The following is an 18,333-nucleotide window of genomic DNA, read 5'->3' as shown; positions in this document are numbered from 1 at the left end:
AGGGTTATACTTGTTGTTTGTAACCCACGATCCCCAACACTAATGAAAAGTGCAAGTGTCGCTGGACTAAGAGTCACCCTCGTGGCCCTCTCTTAAATGAGAGTACTCAAGGGCGCTTTGCTCTGATCATTGCTCAATGAGCTACGTCCGAGAGTGAGACGATGATGACAAGACCTCCCCTCGGCGGATTGTTTTTCAAAGTCAATCTTTTGGACTAAGTGGTTGGTTACACACTTAGACTCAATCCCTAGTAATCCTCCCTCGAGGCCCTGCGAAAGGATGTGAGTGATCAAACCAATTTACAAGGTGGCTAGTCAAAATTGATGTATTGACATCTTGGCTATGCATTAATGATGAGTCATTTACTTATGAAAGGAGACTCGTTGCGGCCTTCCCTCGAAGGAGTAAAGTGTCATTTCGTTCATAACACCTTTGGATTTTATAAAGTCTTAAACAAACTTAAATCCTAAACCAAAGACTAATCATAAACTCGTTTCAACTTTTATAGGCAATATGTCTCCCAGCTCTCCCTCTTTCATTCTTTCCTCGAACAAACTCGAAAACGAAAACTACATAGGCTCGAAACGTAACCTCGACATAATACCTACCGTTAACAAGCACAAATGGGTACTCACCACCCCATGTCCTCCTCTGGCGAATGATGATTCAACTCAAGAGGACAATGACGCCTTAGCGGCCTGACTTCGATCCGATGAGATTGTGAGGTGCTATATCTTGGCATCTATGAACAATATGCTGAAAGAGCAACATCATGACTTCGAGACTGCCGCTGACATGCTCTACAATCTCCTTGAGATGTTTGGAGGGCAAAGGCGTCAAACAAGGCTACAAGCAGTCCGACAGTTTATGAACTGTCATATGCAGGCTAGGACTCCTGTTGGAGACTTTATGATATTGATCATTAGTCATCTGAGTAAAATGGAAATCCTAGGATCTGAGATTGATGGGAAGAATGTCATAGATGTGATCTTAGAAACTCTCCCCGCATCTCTTGATACCTTCAAGATGAACTACTCCATTAACAAGCTAGAGTACACTGTTACCAAGCTTATGGAGGAACTTCACACTGCTGTAGGTTTCACTAAGAGAAAGAGGAATCAAGGAGAGGCACATGCTACTGAGCAAAAAGCCTCCGCCTCTGGAACTGTGAAGAGACCTTACAAGGCCGATAAAAAGAACTGTCCCGCCTATCTCAAAGCAAAGGAACATAGTATTGTACTAGTTACCGAAGCATGCTTAGTAGCTGATAATGTATCATCGTGGATTATTGACTCCGCTGCTACTAACCATATTTGTTGTTCCTTGAATGGTTTCAAGAAAACCAAAAGCTTAGAGGAAGGCGAGTTCTGTTTCAAATGGGGTGATGGGAGCCTGGTGTCTGCAAAGGCTGTGGGATCCGTGACGCTGTCTTTTGAAGACCGCACTTTAAACTTGAATAATGTTTATTTTGTTCCTACCTTTGGGAAGAACTTAATATCCGTTGCTCGTCTTCGTGAGCAAGATTATTGTTTAAAGTTCATTAAGAATGGAATTCGTATTTCGTTTCCTGATAATTCTTTTGTCACTGATGCATGTATGAAGAATGCTCTTTTCTACATCTATCCCACTCAACCTTCTCTTTTAGACACCGAAATAGATAATGATCTAATTAGGGAGCCAAAGAGGATCAAACTTTCTGAATCCTCCGATCTAACAAAATCAACACACCTATGGCACTTAAGACTGACTGAAAGACTTGGTCATATCAGTCTAGAAAGGATTAAGAGACTTGTGAGGGATGGTCCACTCCAAGCCTCTGCAATAGGTTCACTACCTACTTGTGAATCCTGCATAGAAGGAAAAATGACTAAGCGACCTTTCTCTGATAAAGGTCGAAGAGCCACTGAGTTGCTGGAACTAATACATTCTGATGTATGTGGTCCGCTCAGCCAACAGGCACGTGGAGGATACGAATACTTCGTTACCTTCACTGATGATTACTCACGATATGGGTTTGTCTATTTGCTCAAACAGAAATCCGAGACCTTAACGTATTTAAGGTCTTTAGGGCTTTAGTGGAAAAGCAAACTGGCAAAGTGATCAAAACCCTTCGATCTGATCGAGGTGGTGAGTATATGTCTGGAGAGTTTGATGACTTTCTTAAAGAAGAAGGTATCGCTTCTCAGCTTACCGCACCTGGCACACCTCAACAAAACGGAGTGTCAGAGAGAAGAAACCGAACTCTTATGGAGATGGTTAGATCGATGATGAGTTACTCATCACTCCCGCTTTCCTTTTGGGGATATGCCCTCGAAACAGCCGCTTACATTCTGAACCAAGTTCCGTCTAAAATGGTTCCTGGTACTCCTTATGAAAGATGGACTGGCCGTAAAGTAAGTTTGGGCCACATCCGAATTTGGGGTTGCCCTGCACATGTGCTAAGGCAAAAGACTAGCAAGTTGGCTAGTAGGTCAGAATTGTGCCTGTTTGTGGGATATCCAAAGGAAACCAAAGGTTTTACTTTCTATAGTCCCGAGGACGATAAGACTTTCGTTAGCACGAATGCTCGTTTCCTTGAGGAGGACTTTATGAAGGATGCAAAACCTAGAAGCAGAATTGTGCTTGAAGAAAAGTTGGGTGAGGAAGCTTCTACCTCATCTGTAAGAACTGTTCTTACCCCAACTGAAACACAACCTAACTCATCAGAATCTCGTCAAGTAGTACTTAGACGTAGTGGGAGGGCTACTCAAAAGCCTGACAGGTACATGTCTTATGGAGACTCTCTTGTAGCCGTCTCCGACATGGATGACCCTGTTTCCTATAGCCAAGCGATGGCTTGTTCTGAATCAAACCTTTGGCTTGACGCCATGAAAGTTGAAATGCACTCGATGTATGTCAACAAAGTCTGGAAACTTGTAGACCTTCCTGAAGGGATTAAACCCGTAGGGTGTAAGTGGATATACACGAAGAAAAGGGGTCCTGATGGGAACGTCGAGACGTTCAAAGCACGACTTGTGGCGAAGGGTTATACCCAACAAGAAGGGATTGACTATGAAGAAACCTTCTCGCCAGTCGCGATGCTTAAATCCATCCGCATACTCCTATCCATAGCTGCAGCTCTCGACTATGAGATCTGGCAAATGGATGTCAAGACAGCCTTTCTGAATGGCAATCTTGACGAGCGCATTTACATGGCTCAACCAGACGGTTTCGTGGATAAAGGTCAAGAGACCAAGGTTTGTGAGTTGCTTAAATCCATTTATGGACTAAAGCAAGCATCTAGGTCATGGAATATTAGATTCGATGAAACTGTAAAGAGCTTCGCTTTGAACAGTCAATAGATGAGCCTTGTGTTTACAAGTTAATACACGAAGGCAAAGTTGTGTTTCTGGTACTATATGTCGATGATATACTGCTCATTGGCAATGACGTGGGTAAGTTATCTGAGGTTAAGGTCTGGCTGGCAAAGCAATTCGATATGAAGGATCTAGGAGAAGCCGCATACATTCTGGGAATCCAAATCTTTCGAGATAGGAAAAACCGGACCCTGTCGCTCTCTCAAGCATCTTATATTGATAAGGTGATGGATCGCTTCTCGATGCAAGACTGCAAGAGGGGTCAAACACCCTTTAGGCATGGAGTTTCACTCTCTAAGGACCAGTCTCCCAAGACTGCACAAGAGATTGAAGACATGAGGAAGATTCCTTACGCCTCTGCCGTAGGAAGCCTCATGTATGCTATGCTTTGCACTAGACCTGATATATGTTTCGCCGTTGGCGTAGTTAGTCATTTCCAATCCAACCCTGGACCCGTGCACTGGATTGCTGTTAAGCATGTTCTTAAGTATCTTCGAAGAACTAGGAACTTGATGCTTACATACTCAGGTACTGACCTGACTATGACGGGATATACCGACTCCGATTTTCAAGCGGATAAGGATTCCAGGAAATCCACTTCGGGATCTGTGTTCATCCTTAATGGTGGAGCTGTTGTGTGGAGGAGTATTAAGCAATCTTGCATTGCTGACTCCACAATGGAAACAGAATATGTGGCTGCATGTGAAGCATCCAAAGAGGCTGTATGGCTTAGAAAGTTCCTTAAGTATTTGGAAGTTGTTCCAAACGTCGACGAGCCCATGACCCTTTATTGTGATAATAGTGGGGCTGTCGCTAACTCAAAGGAACCTAGAAGCCATAAGCGCTCTAAGCATATTGAGAGGAAATACCATTTGATTCGAGAGATCGTGCAGCGCGGAGACGTGGAAGTGAAGAAGATCTCAACGGTGGATAACCTCGCAGATCCATTCACCAAGGCCCTAGCGAACAAGGTCTTCGACCAACATCGTGAGGGATTAGGCATGAAGGACTACACACACCTTCTTTGAGTCAAGTGGGAGTTTGTTGTCAATGGTGCCCACAAGAAGAGTTGTAGTCTTTATTTTGTACATTTGATGTAATAAAGTCTCATGAAGACTCTTGCTTGTAATTGCCTATCTATTCATTAATAAAGTTGAAACGTTCATTCATTCTTTCTTTGTTTGAAGCTTTATGATAAAACCTTAGTCTTTTAGTCCATAAACGAACTTAACAACTTACGAAGAGACAAATGTAGATTTGCATGAACAAACTCTTCGTAGTTTGCTTAAAACGATATATTCGCAATCTAAGGGTCAAATGACTATTGACCTCAGTATGATTGTTAGAAGAATCTATGATGTCTGGTTATGAGGCATTGAGAGTTGGGGACTCTATAGTTCTTCTAGGTATCTTCCGAAGGTACTGAATTGACCAGTGCACTTCTAGAGACAATATAAGAACAAACCATTTAATCTCTTATGTCTCGAAGTCACTATGTATGAATTGCATCATGCTTACCTTAATCCTGAAATGAGACATGCCATTTCACACCTTAGTATTCTCATTTGAGAAAGTCAAAGTTCGGACTCACTATGTGATTCCGAACAAGGCCTATTGGTGAAGTACTAAGTTGTGAGTCTGTCATGAGTAACTTTGTGAAGTTCTCATAGATATGGAATTCATGTACAAGATTGCTGAAATGCAATGTATGTCACCTCATGCTTTGTTCCTTGGAGTGTGAATAAATGAACTGGCCAGTGTCCAAATTGAGTCCTGACTCTTTTGGATGAAACAATGTGACTTGTTAGCTCCTCGTCAATACATTGTTTCTAACTTATTCACAAGCGACAAAGGAGTTGAGGAAATAACAGCTAGAAGGGTAAAATGGTAATTTAGTAAATCCCGACTAGCTGATGACATTCATGAAGGGTAAACATAGATAATATTCAGTGGATCCGCTCATCATAATTAGGTCGAATTCTTGAGTAGAAAATAAATTCATTTGAACCGAGAGATTTTCAGTGTCAGCTCTTTAGTGGAGTCAGTTGGCATTAAGCTAAACTTGGAAAAGGTTTGTGAACTTTTGAGTCCAAGTGTTTAGCTCAAGCTTTGTTCATTTGGGTCCATGAGGTCACTGTCACGAATCACATCGATAGGAATAGTTAAACTGGAAGCTAAGTCAAAACAAGAACGAAAATTGTCAAAAGGGTAATTTTGTCTTTTGAGACATATGATGAAATGAATGTCAATAAATTTTTTGACAAGTTCATTTGATGACTTAATGTCACTCGGCCATAACTTGATTATTGCGCCTCGTGAATTAATTTCATTTCATAAGAATTTTATTGAAAATTCTTAATGGGCCTTTTTCATGTTGTCATGAACAAGTGGAAAAGCTTCTAGAAGGCCTTTCTAGATAAGTCATAGGCGCCCAAATACCCAAGAAACAAGAGAGAATATTTTGTGCATAAATGTATGAAGATACTTGCCAAAAGAAAAAGAGGAAACAAATTTCCTCTAAGGGAAATAAGAGGTAGGCGCCCAACACAAGTAAGATGCAAGGCAAGGAACAAAAAAAGGAAACAAATCCAAGGCTTAATGAAGCCCACCTTGGCCGAGTGCATCATAGAGGAAAAGAGGAAATTGGCTCATGAATATGTGATATTCTATAGAAGAGGAAACTACCTTATTGAAGGTAAGACCTCTCCTATAAATAGGAGCCTCATTCTTCTCATTTTTCTCATTCCACATAAGTTAGAGATTGAGAGCTTCTCTCTCTAGAACTTGTGGTTGCCGCCCCTCTTCTCTCTCTCTCTAGTTTATTTTCGATTTTTCTTGTTTTGGCACCTAGGTCCTCACTCGACCTAGTGTTTAGCTCTGCGACTTCAAGACTCGTTCTTAAGTCGTAGTGTTTAAAAGTGCCCACTCACTGATTCCTTCTTTTCGAGTGATTTAGTGATAGAAACTTTCGTGGTTGCTCGAGGTGCCGAGGAAAGAAAGAGAGACGTGCTGCGAGGGGAGACGAGCGTTGCAAACTTTCCAAAAGCTTCTTCAAAGTTCAAGCTTCAAGAAAGGTTAGTAAACTTCTAGCTCATATTGGTTTTTAATTACATGTACTTGCACTTGTCTAGGTTAGTAAAAACTGTTTTACTTGTAAAAGAAAATTTTTAAAATTCCGCCGCTTACCGAAGCGTTAATTATTTTCTCAAACCCTAGATCGATTCCAACACTTCTTCCAATTGTAGGGAGGCGAAGCGGTTGGGCCACGAGATTGAGTCACTTATCCTCGTCGAAGAATATCATTGGATGCAAAGAGCCCGCGTTGATTGGCTAAAGGGGGGAGACAAGAACTCGGCGTACTTCCACGATAGAGCTACTAGAAGAAAGAGCCGAAACTCTATTCGGGGAGTCTTCGATGAGACGGGTACGTGGGTCTTGGACGAGGAAGGTGTGAGAGATGTCTTCGAGCGCTACTTCACCAAGATCTTTGGATCTAACGGAGCTGGCGCCGAGGAGTTCCGTGCGGTTACAGAAGAGGACGTCCATAGGATCTCCGCCGAGCATCGGGATTCGGTGGATGACGATTTCACCGTTGATGAGGTTGATAAAGCTCTTTTTTCCATGGGTGCTCCTAAGGCACCGGGACCCGACGGGTTCCATGCTCTTTTCTTCCAAAAGAATTGGAACGTGGTGGGTCCGGGTGTGAGGGATGAGTGCCTCGGGGTGCTCAATAGGAGTGAAAGTATCCGAAAGTGGAACGATACGAATATCGTGCTTATACCGAAAGTCAAGAAGCCGGTCAAGGTGGGGGACTTCCGGCCTATTAGCTTATGCAACGTGGTTCTAAAGATGGTGACGAAGACGGTGGCTAATAGAATCAAGGTGACCCTCCCGGCGATTATTCCCGAGGTCCAAAGTGCCTTTGTTCCTAATCGGCTTATCTCGGACAATGTAGCGATCGCGTTTGAGCTTCTCCACTCGTTGAGGAGGAAAACTAGCGGGAAACGTGGGGTGGCGGCAATAAAACTTGACATGAGCAAAGCCTATGATAGGGTGGAGTGGGGCTTTGTCGAGGCTATGTTGAAGATAGTGGGTTTTGGGCCTAAAATTGTTGCGGTGGTCATGGAGTGTATCTCCACTCCCTCGTTTTCGGTGGTCATTAATGGCCGGGTGGGAGGGAAAATTGTTCCGACGAGGGGGCTTCGCCAAGGGTGCCCCATTTCACCCTATCTCTTTCTTTTGTGTGCGGAGGGGTTCTCCGCTCTTATCCGAGGCCAAGAGAGGTTAGGCCTTTTGAGAGGATTCGCTTGTTGCTCGGGGGCTCCTCGGATTTCGCACCTCTTGTTTGCCGATGATAGTCTCCTCTTTTGTGAGGCAAATGAAAGGAATTGTCGGGCCTTGCGAAAAGTGTTGGAAGTGTACGAGCGGGGGTCGGGGCAAATGGTGAATCTTGAGAAGTCTACGTTTTGTGTCTCCCGGAATGTGGGAGAGGAAGAGGCGGAGATGGTCTCTCGGTGGCTCGGTATTCCTCTCACATCGGAGCTTGAGAGCTACCTTGGACTCCCGGTTCGGGTCGGTAGAAGGAAAGTCTTGCTTTTTAGCAACATCACGAATCGGGTCCAAAAGCAACTCCAATCTTGGAGGGCGAAAGTTTTTTCGGCGGGGGGTCGAGAGGTGTGATTATCAAAGCGGTGGTTCAAGCGATTCCGGCCTACTCTATGAGTCTTTTCAAGCTTCCGATCACCATCATCGACGAGCTCCACCGACTCATTTCCCGGTTTTGGTGGGGAGGGGGGGTCGGAGGACAAGCGGAAAATTCACTGGAAACGATGGGAGCTCATTGCGAGGCCTAAGGGTGAGGGCGGGCTAGGCTTCAAAGATCTCGGTGACTTTAATCGGGCGCTCGTTGGCCGCCAAGTGTGGCGTATGATCCGATTCCCGGAGTGCTTGATGACACGGGTCCTCAAGGCTAAATACTTCCCGAATTCGTCGGTGCTCGAGCTTCGGAGTAAGGGCCATTTCTCTCACCTTGGGAAGAGTCTTTGTTGGGCGTTAGAGTTACTCCGCAAGGGATTGAGATGGCAAGTGGGCGAGGGAAATTTGAGGGCCTTCGGGTGCCCATGGATTTCGCGAGCGGGGGCCCTATCTCTCACCTCCTTCGAGCCGGATGATCACTATCCTTGGCGGGTGGCCGATTTCTTCTCTCTGGAAGGATGGAATCATGGGTTATTGGAGGCTTATCTCTCCCCTTATGATGTGACGGCAGTTAGAAGTATCCCCATTAGTAAAGAGGGCGGAGCGGATAGGTTGGTGTGGCATTTCGAAGACAACGGCTCCTACTCGGTTCGCTCCTGGTATCGTTTGGCAAGATCGGAGATCATAGGAAGCGCCTCGTGCTCTAGTGGGGAGGAGGCTCGATGGTGGACTAAGTTGTGGGCCTCCCCGATTCCTCCGAAGATCAAGCATTTGGTTTGGCGTGTGTGGTTCGAAGCTATCCTGTCCATGGGAAATTTGCGGAAGCGGGGGGTCAAATGTCTTCCTTTTTGTGAGTATTGTGGGGCGAGCTCGGAGTGCGCGTTACATGCTGTGTGGGACTGTGAGCGGGCACAAGCTCTTTGGCGGGCCTCGTTGTTGAGGAGGTGGGTCGGCAAGACGGGGAATCTCTCCTTCAAGGAGATTTGTTTCCGGGCAGCCTCGGCTCTCTCGGGAGAGCATTTTGAGCTCTTCTGTGGGTTGGTCTGGGCAGCGTGGTCGGACCGGAATTCGCGTCTCTTTGAGAACGCTACGAAATCGCCGGAGACGTGGGTCAACGAGGTGGCTGGCTGGATCGAGAGCTTCAAGACCTGCTCGGCGTCGCTGGAGCAGGCTAAGCGGGAGACCGAGGCTGGGGCTGAGGGGTGGACGAGACCGTGTAGGGGTGAGTTGAAGCTCAATGTCGACGCGGCGTGGTCGGATGGTGGGGTGCTCACAACGGTGGGAGGGGTGATACGTGACCACAGCGGAGGTGTGGTTGGCGTGGTGGCCAAGGGGATACAGTGGGTCGATTCTGCGCTGTCCGCGGAATGTTACGCGATTTGTGAAGGTCTCCGGTTTGCTAGGAAGCGAGCTTGGCGGGTTTCGGTGATCGAGTCCGATTGTCTTCGGACGACGCAGTTGATCCGCGGCGAGCAGATCCTAGGGCGGCAGGGTACGATTGTGGCGGACATTATCTCCGAGCTCAGGCGATTACCTTTGCGGGACGGGCTGCTGTGGGTCCCCCGGAAGTGTAACAATGCAGCGCACGAGGTGGCTAAGTTTCGGCGTGATGCCCTTACCGACGATGTAGAGTTGTCTTCTTACCCACAGTGGCTTTCTCATTGTATTGCTGCTGATGTTTTTGCCTCTGTTTGAGGTTCTGCTACTGTGGTTTGTTTTAAAAAAAAAAATTATTATAATGGTTGTATGTGTCATTTTTTCGCCTACAAAAAAAAAATCATCAAAATTGGTCCTTCTAGAGTGTAGATTGTAATTTTTTTTTTTAATTTGATTTTAGATTGTTTGAGGTCTTTATTTAACATTAAATATCATATTTAAAAAAAAAAAATCAGTTTAGAAGTTTTGGCTGGTATTTCATTAATAATCATTTAGATCTGTGTTCGGATTTCAAATCTCTTAGACTGAAATGTTTTAGTTTTGAGATTTTTTATGTTCCACCGTAGTTTAGGAGAAAAAAAATAATTCAACAATACAAATGTCAAAATATTAAAATTCATTAGTCATTTTCATTTTAAAAAATTAACCCAAACACTAAATAGAAATAGATCAGGGACAAGATCAAGTAGAGGAGATAAATAAACTATTTATTCATAATAAATTTATTATAAGACTTTAGCCTATATGGGGGGATATCCTTTTTTTATATATGGATTGAAATGCCAAGGACTAAATTGATAGATTTTGGTAAACATGGATTCAGATGTGCCATTCGCTCAGGGGCGGGACGGGGTCGGAATGCGGACCCTGTGATGATGACGTTCTCCGTTTTCCCGTCCCTAAAAGTCTTCGTTCACCAGCTAGTCGAGAACGCCAATGAGTGCTTGGTTCTCGACAACGAGGCTCTCTACGACATCTGCTTCTGTACCTTCAAGCTCACAAACCCCTGCTGAAAGATCGTCCAACAATCTTGTAACTTGTCACACAAGGCACCAATTTTTTTGAGGTCTTTCAAAGTAATCTTTTTGTTATTGGTCTATAACTGAGGACACCAGTGAGTACTAATACACTTTGAACCCTTTTTCTTCTTGTCATTTTAACACATAGCAATTAATCAACTTGTATGTAAGTTCTCTTAGTTTTGATACATAAAACTTTTAACCTGTGACACAAGGCACCTTTTTTTAGGTCTTTCACATTAATCTTATTTAAGTGTCTATAACCGAGAACTCTAGCGAGTACTAATACAGTTTGAGCCCTTGTTCTTGTTGCCATTTTTATATAGAGTAAGCTCACACATAGCAATTAATCCAGTTGTAAGTAGATTATCTTAGTTTTGATCCAAAAAACTTGTAACTTGTGACACAGGCATCCGACTTTTTTACACTACTAACGGGATTAATTAGTCCAGTTTAAACCCTTTTCTTGTTGCCATTTTTGTGTAAAGCAATCTCACACATAGCAATCAATCCAGATGTAAGTGAATTTTCTTGATTTTGATCCTTAAAACTTTTTAAGTTGTGACAGAAGGCACCAGATTTTTTACACTAACAGGGTTAATCCAGTTTGAAGATGAACCCTCCTTTTGTTTCTTTCTATTTTTTCTTGTTAGAATTTTGGGTAGATCATCCCCCACATATATAATGGACATCATACAATTCGTATACTAACTTATATTGTGACAAAGAATCACAATGCTTTACATGATATTTCTTACAAGCCATACATATTTTAAAGAAGTTGAGTTTGAGATTTATTTATTTATTTACTTACTTGTGATTCGAACAGTTAAATTTAAAAGAATGTACAAAAAATGAAAATTAATCATCCTCCTTGTATTTTAGAAAATTACTTTTGTAACATTTACAAAATAAGATCTAAAACAGTCATTGTCGCACATGTGTGTGTTGAATAGTTGCGTAATAACATCACGTAATCTTTCTTGTGCAGTCATAGACTTGAACCATCTTATCTCCACCACAATGAGCGGGGTAACTTGCTGCCTAAGGTTCCTGTGTCCGTGTTTGTATATACGTTATATGTAAGATATGTTATAAACAAACAAGTGTGTTTTTGTTCTGTATATAGTCACTATAAGACTTGTGTGTGAATGAAAAATGAAGAAATTTCCCCGAAAGTTCTGTTACTTATTACATATGTCTTATAGCTATTTAATTTATTTCCGCTTACTATATACAAATGCTATGTTTATTTAAGTATTCTGGAGAAAAGAGATGTGAGTACGTTGTGGCTCGTGTGCGAGCTAGAGCTCGCGGGTCGTGACATATCTCTCCGTAGGCTTCTCTTTTTTCTTCCTCTTCGGGCTGATCCGATCTGAATTTGTTCAACGATCCTCTCGGATCAAAGCTTCTATAGCTTCTTTCAAGTTGAAGCAGTCGGCTGTCCGGTGTCCCACGTCGTTGTGAAATGCGCAGTACTTGGTTTTATCTCTTTTAGAGACGTCTTTATTGATCCGATTAGGCTTTCCGAAGTCCTCATTTTCTCGAGTAAGTGCAAATATTTCCTCTATTGGTGCATTAAGAGGGTGATATCTGTCAAACTTACTTGCGAAAGATTTTTAGGGCCAGCTTCAGACCTGCTCTTCTTTGGTGGACGAGAGTCTTCTGCTGCTCGTCCTCGGTGCTCCTCACGCCGAGGCCTTGGGGCCTCAGCCTTCCGTGCTGCCCGCTTCGCCTCCTCAGAATTGATGTATTTTTGAGCTCTTTTCAAGAAGTCATTATAGTCTTTAGGACTTGTCTTCTGAAGCGACCACCAGAATTCCGATTCTGATCGGATTCCCGATGTGTGATCCCAAAGAGTTTGAAATCTTCGTTGAGCTCATCAACTTGTAATGCCTGTTCCGAGTAGCGATTGATGTAGGCTTTGAGTGGCTCATCATGGGCTTGCTTCACGGCTAGCAGTCTTTCCTTTGGAACCTTACGTGAGCTTGATCCAACAAACTGTTCCATGAACTTTCTGGACAGTTGTTTCCATGAGCCCACTGAATTTTGCCTAAGTTTTCTGTACCACATTTTGGCCGAGCCAGCTAAGCTGATAGAGAATGCTCGGCACATGACTTCTTGACCTGCCCCTTGTAGATGCATCCATGACGAGAAGGTATCGAGATGATCTCCAGGATCAGTCTTACCATCATAGGCCGGTATGGTAGGCATTCTATAGCGCTCCGGCAGGGGGTGTACTAACACCCGTACGGTAAACGGGGAGACAGTTTCTCCAATCTTCAGAGTGGGCTCTTTCTGGCCTAAAGCAACTTCCTCAATTCGACGCTCCATTCTTTTGAAATTGGTCTCATTGGTGCTTGCACTGTCGCTCGTCTCCGAGCTTCCTCCACAATCTTTCATGGTATGGGAGCGGCTTCTTTCTCAGGAAGGTTGGTACTTGTCAGGGATTTTTCCCTGGCTGTTTTGGAAACCCTCTGATTCAGAATCTTCCCAATCCCTTTCATAACGATCCTTGGCGTGTCTCTGGGATTTCTTAATCCTCGGTTCCTGCTCCATGAGTTCTTTCCCGGACCGGTGAGAGGGCTCTTCATCATGGATCACCACCGCACTCATCATGGTGACCCTTTTCGCTTGGATTCTCTCGCGTAGCTCCGTGTTGCTGGTCTCCAATGCCCGGATACGCTCTCGCATTTCCTTGAATTGTTTAGCAAGACTGGACTGCGGGTGGACCTCGGCCATTTCCTCAGCAGTGAGCGGTAGAGTGCTGTTGTGATGCTCAATCTCCGCGTCGAGATTACCATCTATAGTGTTATGGTCTGGAATGGATGAAATGACCATAATTCTTCAACTTTCCCCATCATTCTAGCGCCAAAATGTTAACCTCAAAAATTGGTTTCACCTATCTCACGAAGTGATCTGAGTTCCGAGCACGCAGTCTCGGAGGTTCTCAGGTTCTAGGCAAGACTTTCTCTAAATAAAGACGAATCTATTACAAGAGAGCAATGTAAATGAAAGAGTTCTACGAAGCTATAACTAGTTCCTCCTTTTCCAGGAATTTTTTTTCTGCCCCTCTAGCCTCGTTGATGTCTCTATTTATAGGATTCTGGGAGCCTCGGCACTTGTTGGTGGATGCTGTGGGAGAATGCTATGGATCGTGGGGTGATCAGTCTCACGTCTTATGTCAGTTATTTGATCCTCACTCTCTGTTATGAAGAGTGGGTGGTTATTTGTGCTATCCTCGGTGTTAACCGTTGAAGTGAGCGTTTTGATTATTTATTACACGTGTTTTATTGTCCGACTAATCTTTTAAACCTATTATCTTCTATTCTCTTCGAAGTTCTGAGCAATATGGTCCGTTCTTTGTTAATATGAATGTTCGCTCCTTAACTTTCTTGAGTTCTCGGACATTTGGGTACAAACTCTAGTGCTGAATATCTCTATTCTCGAAATACCGATTAGATCGTTTGATCTCAACAAATTCTACGAGTAATAGTTTAAATTATGCTTATATGTAGTATCAGAGTCTTGATTTATAAACTTTTACTTTTCCATTATTGATGATGTGCTTTTTTCCGCCGCACGAACAATTTTTTAATATTACGAGTGCGTTGATATATCTGTATAAAACTAATTGTCAATCTCTGCGATATCCATTCATTAGGCCTTACGAAACATCATGCCTTTTGTTGCAATATGAGTATTGTTTTTCTTTTATGTGCCAATATAATGAACTTTTTTCCTTTACATGTATATAATCGGTAGTTTTGTTCTTCATGGTAATAGTTTCTGTATTGATAATCATGATGCATTATTAATAATATTTTATCTTATGTGGAGATACTCCTCTGATATTATATTCTTTATGGTTGTTATTTGTTCCTTGATCTGTTTGCTGAAGTTTCTCACCGACTAATGTTATTGGACCAATTTCGTGTCCATTGAAATTCAATTACTTTAGTGCAAAGATTAATCGCATGTGTAATGATCTGATGTATATTAACTTGTTCTTATCCCTTTGAAAGTGAATTAAAAAAAAGGATATGATAGCAAAATATCCAAAATGAAACTATGAAATTTGTTTTTAGCTTCCGTTTCACAACTTTTAGGGAAATAACCAACAAGTTTATGTGGAAATAATTAAAGTCTGATTTGCCCTTATTTATTAACAAATTCGTCATTTTCTCTCTCTTATTTTTGTCCTATATTTTTTTTATATAAAAACTTCAAAAAATCATATCTATCTCATATGAACTCGAAATTGAGTGATTCCAAATCCTACGGATTCGTGACGCGAGATCTTCAAAAATAGATCCATTGTGTTAGATGAAAAATCATGTTTAATACCATAGATATAAAAAAATAAATGGAAACGTAATATGATGCATTAAACATAATTTTTCATCAAACACAATGTGTCTATTTTTTAATATCTCGACGCCACGAATTTATAGGATCTGAAATCACTCAATTTCGAGTTCGTATGAGAAAGATACGTATTTTTGAAGTTTTGATGCAAAAAAATTAGTGAAATTTGTTGTAACTAACCAAGTTTGCCATTCTTATTGTGAGAATAGCCCAAGTTCCATTTTATTAAGCAAATAACCCATATTTTCGGCTCAAACCATAATGCTCTTGGTAAATTCGCGAATAGATTAATTTAATTAACCTACTGGAGTGAGCTATGTTAATTAATTAACTTATTGGTTGAATATTATTTTAGGTTAATTAATTAACCTACTAAATGATTGAATTCGGAATTATGTTAATTAATTGAATGCTTTGAATATCAATTGACTGAAGTTATGATTTTTGTAAATTTTTTGTGAATTTCAAATCATTCGCGGATCAGTTAATTAATTAACCTAACTCACTCCAGTAGGTTAATTAAATTCACCGATTCGCGAATTTACAAAGTGCCTCTCCTCAATCCCCTCCATCGCCGTCAATTTCCTCTCCCCCGCCGATTTCCGAGTCAATCTGAGCCGTCGATTCTCCGCGAGTTAGGGATCAGCAATTAACTGTTTCTTCTTCTTATCCACCTCCGATCTCTCACCACTCTCTCTCCTCACCAGTCCGGCCGGTCCTCGTCGTACCTTCTCTGCCCCGCCAAGCAGCAGATCGCATTCCCTTCTTCCTCGGCGTCGTGGTCGAGCTGGTTCGTTCCGGTGAGGTCGAGCATCGCCGCCACTGGAGCTCGATGGAATCGACGCCGTCTATAACGGATCTTGACGGCGTCTATGGCGGATCTCGCCGGCGACGTTAGGGATCAGCAATGAGGATGGACGACGATCGGCCACGACGCGGCGGCGATCGGCGGCGTGAAGTGGATCGGTGGCGTGAAATGGACGAAGACGAGAACGAGTTTAGGTTTAGGTTTTGGGAAAATTGAGTTTTGCTCTTATATATGAGGGTAATTTAGGTAGTGAAATATTAATTGGGCTATTCACTTAATTTATTCAAACTTGGGCTATTCTCCTAATATTGGTGGGTTGATTGGGCTAGTATGCTCACTCTCCCAAAAAAGTATTTGAAAAAAATAGGAGAGAGAAAATGACGAATTCGGTAATAAATAAGGGCAAATCAGACCTTAATTATTGTCACATAAGCCATTTGGCTATATCACTAACAATTGTCAAACATAGGCTATATCCAAAATCACAGTTTAAAGTGGTCTAGTTAGTTACAAATACTAAAGTAATTTTTATTATTCTAATTTATGTTGATGCGTATTAGAATTTAGAAAAAAAATAATACATAAAAGGTAGAGATTCAATATATAGGAAAAATTGTACAAAATCGCTATTTGAAACTTATTGATTAGCAAAATAGCCAAAGTTTCAGCTTTTCAAAAAAGTAGCCAAATTTACGTCTTCAAAATTTTTTTGACAAACAAGATTAAATTTTTGACGATTATTATAAGCAATTTATCACTTTCAAAAAAATTAATCTTGCTTTCAAAATTTTTTTTGAAATCAGATTGATGCATATTTTGATGATTTCACTAAATTAAGACAAACTTGACTATTTTGCAAATTCATAACTTTAAATTGGTTATTTAGCTACATCACCCCAATATATATTGGTGACAGTTTATGCCTGTTTTTATAAATTGTTTTTAAATCTAAAATTGTGTTGCCTATTAAGAAGTTATCGGATTTGAATTACATGAATATTAACGATTTAGTTATTTGAAGGCAATATTTATGAGTATCTCTTAAATATTTTAGCCAGAATAATGGTATAATATATATTTAAGATGGTAATGGCTTTTTATTTATTTATTTTAATGTCTATACATCATATTTAATTTGTTATTCATCAAAATGGTCGAATTATAAAGTTTAGATTCAATTACTCATGTTTATTTGATGCTTATAAATTAAATGACATTATGATATATTTGAAGTTCATGATTATAAAATATTTTCAGATCACCCAAATATTGTTTATTCGTTTTATAATTCATGAACATTATCGTGGTAAGTTGATATGCATGGTTAAGTATGTTTATTATATCCAAAGATTGCAAATGTATTTAATTGAAGCATGTCAATTACCTACTATGTGATAATTATTTTAGCATCAATTATATTTACGTTTTTGTATATATTGTTGTTCTGCCCAAATGTGACTTCAATGTATACCTTATGTTTATTTCACGTGTTCTGAATCTGTATTATGGATTAGGTTTATTATTGAAAGCATTAATATGTGAGCATATATTATTTATTTTTGTAGCCTATTTTCATGTTTCTCTTCATTCGCAAGCCACGTCTGTTATTAAGTTCAATGGTCTTAATTTCTCTGAATGATCTGAACAAGTCAAGTTTCACCTCAGTGTTCTGGAACTTGATTTGCCACTCTTAAGTGAGGAACCCAATGCGCTTACTGATACTAGCAGCGCTGGCAAAAGATCTTTTCATAAAGCTTGGGAAAGATCTAACGGATTGTGCTTAATGTTCCTGTGAATGACTGTAGAAGACAACATCAAGTCCATATTTAAGAAAACTGAAAAAGCTAAATAATTTATGAAGTTTTTGGAAGATAGCTCTCAGTCCGACTCGGCTGATAAGTCGCGGGTTGGGGCACTATTGGGTAGGTTAACCACCATGAAGTTTGATGGTTCTCGTACCATGCATGAGCATGTTGTCAAAATAAAGAATATTGCAGGAAGATGGAAGACCATGGGAATGAAAGTGAATGAAAGTTTCCGTGTAACGTTCATCCTCAATACCTTTCCTCCTAAGTATGACATATTTCACCTGCATTATAACAATCTGAAAGATAAATCGAATGTGCATGAATTACAAAGTATGCTCATTCAAGAGGAAGCGAAGCTTAAGAAATCGAAAAATCATTCTATCAATTTCGTTGTTCATAAAGGAGCTAGAAAGAAACGATGAAAGATTGGAAAGGGCAAGCAAGGACTATCAAAGCTTAATGAGTCATCTACCCAGTTTCACAAGAAGGAACTAAGCAATGATGCGTGCCGTTTCTGTAAAAAGACCAGACACTGGCAGAAAGATTGCTCGAAACATAATGCATGGTTCGAAAGAAAGGGTAAGCCTAGTGCTTTTGTATGTTTCAAATCAAATTTGACTGAAGGTCCGTATAATACTTGGTGACTTGATTCTGGTTGTACCACTCATGTTTCAAATATGATGCAAGGATTTCTTACGACTCAAACCATAAACCAAAATGAAAAATTCATCTGCATGTGAAGCAAAGCCAAAGTTCAAGTTGAAAGCATTGGAACCTATCGTTTAATCTTAGACACTGGGAATCATTTAGACCTTTTTCAAACCTTATATGTTCCTTCTGTT

The sequence above is a fragment of the Urtica dioica genome, chromosome 2 (assembly GCF_054948205.1).
Source record: "Urtica dioica subsp. dioica isolate 48M chromosome 2, U.dioica_male_clone48M_v1_H2, whole genome shotgun sequence".
Taxonomy (NCBI): Eukaryota; Viridiplantae; Streptophyta; class Magnoliopsida; order Rosales; family Urticaceae; genus Urtica; species Urtica dioica.
Note: the sequence above shows the minus strand (reverse complement) of the source record.